The 6,000-nt window shown below is 43.9% G+C and overlaps 1 protein-coding gene across 2 annotated transcripts in view; it reads right to left on the reverse strand.

The window, feature by feature from the left end:
* Positions 1-2,484, reverse strand: part of LOXL2 (lysyl oxidase like 2) — a 55,547-nt gene extending 53,063 nt beyond the window's left edge. The window contains exon 1 of one of the 2 annotated variants that reach the window (XM_052806568.1): positions 2,324-2,484. The gene's annotated coding sequence lies outside the window, so the exon portion shown is untranslated. The remainder of the gene's footprint in view (positions 1-2,323) is intronic. The other variant, XM_052806567.1, reaches the window with a different exon arrangement.
* Positions 2,485-6,000: the final 3,516 nt, after the last annotated feature.

Genomic DNA, 6,000 nt, shown 5'->3' on the forward strand with positions numbered 1-6,000 from the left:
AGCAATCTATTTGTACTTAGCAAAAGCAGCAGTGGCAACTAGAGCTATATGATTCAACTCCTCTTTTCATGAAACATACACAATTAGTTCATGAATAAAGACCCTACAAAAAGGTACTACATTAAAATCCACAGCTGACACACACACTCACAGAGCCAGATCTGTGCATGACCTAAGTTTGAAGAGCATTAGCAAATATTAGATATCCTCCAAGGAGGAGATCCCCCTCATACCCCTGTGTAATGCTGTCTTAATTAATACAGCCTAAGTCATCAGTGGTGCAGACGCAGGACAGGTTGACTTCGGAACAGCATGCTTCTCCTCTGAAATATCAAACTTCCATCAGCATTACTACAGAATAGGAGTGGGACTTTTCCTCCTCAATGTGTACGTTTGCAGACATTCATAGTAAATATGTATCTGCACACACACGCACACGTGCTCCCAGAGGATTTCACAGAAAGCGCTTTGCAAACTGACTGGCTGATCGGCTAAATCATTCCATCCACTGGAGTTACGATCTCTAAGAAAGGACACCACTGCGTTTTAAAACGGCACCAAGAATGTTGTGAAACAGTTCAGGAGGAGAAAGAATAAAAGGTTAAAATAAACATAAAAGCAAGAAACAGAAAAAACAGAAGGGAAGTTAGCAGTACAGTAAGGTAAAGACAATGAACTTGGAGTCAAACTGTTGGAAAAAATCCAGAGAGCATTACTGTGCATGCATTTGGGAGTCTCTGCTTAACTTGCAAAAGGATAGCACTTTCAGCAAAACGCATGGCTTCTCTATTAAATCACTCTGCTGAAGACAAAGGCATTGTTCTCTACTACATCATCAATACCCCCTTCAATCTTGGTGGCTTTTCCAAGCTGCTAAAACTTTCTTGAAGGTTTTTCTAAAGACCTCATCTCTGCAATCCTGCCCCAGCACTCACAGAACAGCACACTGGATTCGACGGGAGAGCAGACAATCTTAGAGATATCTTGAGCCTCCTCACCACCGGACTGAAGTATTAAACTTCAGATTAGGAACCCATTTTTGGGAGGTGCTTTCCAACATCATCCTGCACTTAGAACTCAGATCGCATGAAATTCATTCCTGCAGCAACAAGCATCCAGCACGCTACGTTGAAGATATGGTTTCTCCCTCTATGCGTTGCTATTACAGTATTTCATGCTAATATTTCATTTTATGTTTTTGAGCTGCTCTTTAGCTTCCAACTAAGGAAATTCCACCACTGTGGGTGGTTCAATGCAGATGAAATTAAACTGGCAAGTAGGAATTATTTTCAGCCCCTATTCAGTACAAATTTGAAAGCACTGCAATGTCATCATTATGAGCTGATTTAGAGAGATGCTAAATAGTTTTCCTACTACACTCCCAGATAGCTAAACTAGGATCTTTCTCTATAGTCTTCTAAACCATCTTGGTCTTAGATCTTTTTTTACCCCCACACAGCAACATCTGTTTAAACTAAACAGCAAAAATTAATCTAAAAGAAGGCAGAGTCATTTGTGCACATGCTGAAGAATCAGAACTCAACCTGGGCTAGGTTCATAGCAGAGAGAAACATCCCACATTTCTGTGCTGCAACTTTTCAGGTGGATACCACTGCCTATGCTGGAGTCATCCTGAAAACTACTGTGATTGCTGCATGATAAAACAGCCTAAAGAAAGTTGCTGGTAGGCTGACGGCTGCTTTGCAAGGGGCTGTGAATCCCAAGCAATGACAGCAGAGAAGTTTCTTAACTAGGGACATAACTGCTTTGCACCTTCTGCCAATGGGAAACATCTGCACTGAAGCCTTTTCCTCTGAAAGCAGTTATTCAGACAGGAGAATTTAAACTGCTTCTGAAGTTTAGCTGGTAACATTTACACAATGTTGATGGCATGTACTGTAGCTTTCTGGTCTAAATCGAGCATATTTTAATAATACTACAGAATATGCATTGCCTGAACTCGTAGACAGTTTGCAACATGTCTTTTTTATTTCATCTGTGCATGCCTGTGAGCAAGTAACTTGGTCACAACATCTTTGCAGAGTGACACTGAGTATCCATGTCCTCCCACCCCTGCCAAATCAAGTCTCCGGGGTCAGGAATTAGAAGAAACGTCTACCTTCTTCCCAGCCTGTTATGTCTAAACATCATACTTTATAACAAACTGATGGGAAAGGAAGAAAATGCATTCCAAGAGAAAAGGGAAGAAGTGAAATAAAACTTTCAGCCCCGAAGCAAGAGAGGGTTAGAAATGTTTAAACTAATTCATCAGCCCCTTCATCTCTAGCAGTAATGCCACCGTTCTCGGCAGGACTGCCTTTACCTTGGAGTTAGTGGTGGTAGGCTGTGCTGGGGGTGACCTCTGTCTCGTCGTGCTTCATGAAGTTCTTTCTTCTGGGCTGAGCGCGCCGTCTGAGTGGTCCCCTCTGCACTGGAAAATATCCTGCAGCCAGAGAAATATGCTGCAAGAAGCTGCTGCTTCCTGGCAAATTTCACTAGAGTTAGCAAGCAAACCCCTCCCAAGACCCAGCCCCTTCAGCCTCAGCTCATAGCGGGTGATATCATGGGCTTGTCTTGTAATCTGAGCAGAAGGACTGCAAACAGAAAAGAAACGGGGGGAGAAAACCTAGCCGGAGTTGCAAAGGAGGAGGTGGATTAGGAACATGAATGCTTTCTCAGGATGTTCCTAGAGAACAAGCATTGCGAATCATATCGATACCAGTGTTAAATAATACAGTGTGATCCCAGCAGTTTTTAAGCACCCCAGTTTGATTTGGAGCCTCACAGTGCAAAGCACTCTACAAATACAGAGGAGTGCAGGTTCTTACAGTACAGCATCTTCAGACTTACACCCCTTTCTATAGTTTGGAGAGTTTGCAGCATGCCATCTCCCCAGCTATTCACATATCACCCACCTTAACCCTTCAGCATCCAGCAACTGCTTTTCCAGCACCTTGATATTCTTAAAGCTCCTGACTACAGCAGCTCAAACCAAGGCACATACTTAAAAACCATCTAGATCTGCAGCAAGAGTTACTCCATAGTCCTTGATGTCCCCAGGACTAACCAGAGACTAAAAACAATTCTTCATTAAAAAAACAACAGACCAATCAAAAATCCTGACTTCTGCTGTGTCAGAAAACTCAGAGCATCTGTCATGCAAACAGCTACCAGTGAAATAGTAACACTGGTCTGAGCTAGTTGAAGCAGTTCTTCTATCAACAAGTAGCTAAATCTACAACCTTTTCAACTAGAGGGGGTGTGTGTGTTTTTAAAACTGTCCTTTTTTTTCATTTAGGCATGTAATGTATCATAACAATTCTATTCGCTTTTATTTTCTGTAGCTGTGAAAATAACAAGAAAACAGTGGCTTTCAAATCTCTGCTACGGAGAAGACCTTGAAATTTTGTCTTCTGACTCAATTTTGGACAGCAACACATTTTGAAGTGTCAGCATTTCCCAAAGAATGGAAATCTATTTTCTCACCAGCTTCGACCTTGGGTATTTAAATCCACGTTCAGTGGGTTTTTCAAACAAGTCAGCAGAAAGTGGATAGGCACAGAAAGAACAGCAGGTATTCCCAAAGGCTAACCTTCGAGGGAATATCCCCATTTATTTCAGTATATTCATATTTGTAAAGGACTTTCTAGCAAGCCCTTCCCTAGTACAGGACTGCTGCCTGTAAGAATACTCTTCCAGGTTAGTCCTGCCTGGTTTCACATCAATTCTCAAATTAATTCTATTAATTATTTTGAAAAGTTCAAGTGCTTAATCCACATCTCTGGATACATTTCCAGCAATGTAACACCAAACCCTCCAAGAACATGTCATCTGACTTCTCCCTTTTCCCAGGGTTTTCATCACTTCCTAAACACAATTTACCCACACCAAGTAATGCCTGCCTCCTGCTCAGAGCACAACTCCATTTTCTCAACCCCAACCACAGGAAAAGCAGCATTTGTTCTTAGTCCCAGCTGCTCTGGCACTGATGTACAGAGCTTCCCCACTCTCTGATGCCACCTTTTACTGGAAAGGGATATTGCACTGAACTGGGCACCAACACTAGAAGGTTCTGCAACATGCTGGCAACAGAAAGGAAGCTAGTTTGGAAGCGTAATGCAGCCCTGCGTAATTTAAGCAAGATCATAGCTCTTCTCTGGTATTGTCAGTTCGTTCAGTGAAGCTCAACCTTGCTTACAAGAGACTGTAAGGTGTTCAGCACAAAGTCTCCCTCGCTCTCTGTTTCACAGGCTCTATACACGGAGTCGTCCAGTCCAGAACACGGAGGGTTCAGCCCAACACAAGAACGGCCCTGTTACTTGCTGGCATAGCAGGCTTCTGAGATGATACCCACCCAGAGGAGACTGGGACACAACCACCACATTCCCACGAGTTGGCAAAGCCTCCTGCAGGCAGTCCCCCAGGGTCAATCGTGGTGTTAAAGGAGGAAAAAAAAAAAAAAATTAGAACTAGGACAGTTGTTTCTTGGTGTGATATACAGAATATCAAGATGTCAGGAGTTAAACCCAGGATGCCACTGAAACGGAGCTTGGCTCTTCTTCCCAGGGAAGCCAGCACTAGTCGTAAGCAGCCAGAGGTTTTGCATAGTAGTCCTCAGTGCCCTAATTCTCCTGTACCAGCAATGGTCATGAAAGAGGTGAAATACTGCAAATTGCAATTAGCATCATGGCTATCAGCAGAGCACCACCTAATGGGCCAAGCCTGGCTGGACTCACCTCGCTCAGTCTCAGGGACATCAGGAGAAAAACGTGTCACAGCAGAAGCTCCACAGAGCAGAGCTATTTCAGACTGGCTGGAAGCAGTTTGGCCAGAGGAAGGAATGTGTGAGCGTCTGCTGAGCAGGGCATGGAGAAACATGACAGCCTGCTGGAGGAATGTTTGCCGAATGCCCGGGTCGGGTAAGGATACAAGCAGCGAATGCCATGCAGGCTTCCAGCTGATGGAAGAGCTCGGTGGTTGCATAAAATGAAACATTCAGCAGGAATTCAGCAAAGATCTTCAAGGTAACACGCCAGATTCAGGGAATTTGCTGCCCCCTTCATATTGCAGCTGGTTAAGACCAAAAGAAAAGCACCTAGCAAAAAAAAAAAAACCCCAAACATTAGAAAAGCTCTCAAAATCATATAGCCTACAGAACAAAATGCTGCACAAACTGGATTTGCATCATCTGATCATGTAAACAGGAGACCAGGGAAACCACTTGCCAGGCCCACTAGCCATCCTCTCACCTCTCAACCTGTTTAACTGTCACCTCATTGCTCTTCAGGCTCTGTGGAGCTCGCTGCCCTTCACCAGGAGGGAAGCACAGATCTACTACGACATATCTTACATATTTTACCCTCTTCCCAACAGTAATCTTTCAGCTTCTTCCAACAAAGGGGCAAAGATGCATCCTTGTGGGCAGCAATACCATAGCTAACAGCAGGCATTGGTTTTCTGCATTCAGTGACTCCACACATACTGGGTATTTTCATGCAAAATACTTGTACAAGTACCAGCTACAGCTGAATGTCTCTCATCCATGCACACAGCCACCATTTCAGGTCCACATCCCTAGCCTACATGTTTTCTTCTGCATCTACCTGAAGGACACACCCTGCCACATGGACAAGTCAAGACTGGTTTTGACCAAGTAGTCACAGTCATGGTCCATGCTCCCCAAAATTAGGTACGCACTATTAGGTTCTATAATCTCTCTTCTCCAATTTTCAGTTCTTTTAAAAAGGGAAGGCTCATTGCCTCCCCAAACCTTGTGTTTTCACCCTGTAGACTCTCTGGAGCCGCAGGTCGACCTGACCTTTCAAATTCACAGAGCAGATACGCTAAGCTCCGTAAAGGTCGCTCTGCGCAGAGATGATCTAGGCGATACCTAAACAACTGAAGGACCCAACTGCTCTGTAAGAGTGTTAATGACACGTGGCAATTTCCACACCAATTGGCCCTAGTGGAAAGTTCCCACAATGTGCAATTGCAGAGCTG

This window comes from Harpia harpyja, chromosome 13 (assembly GCF_026419915.1).
Source record: "Harpia harpyja isolate bHarHar1 chromosome 13, bHarHar1 primary haplotype, whole genome shotgun sequence".
Taxonomy (NCBI): domain Eukaryota; kingdom Metazoa; phylum Chordata; class Aves; order Accipitriformes; family Accipitridae; genus Harpia; species Harpia harpyja.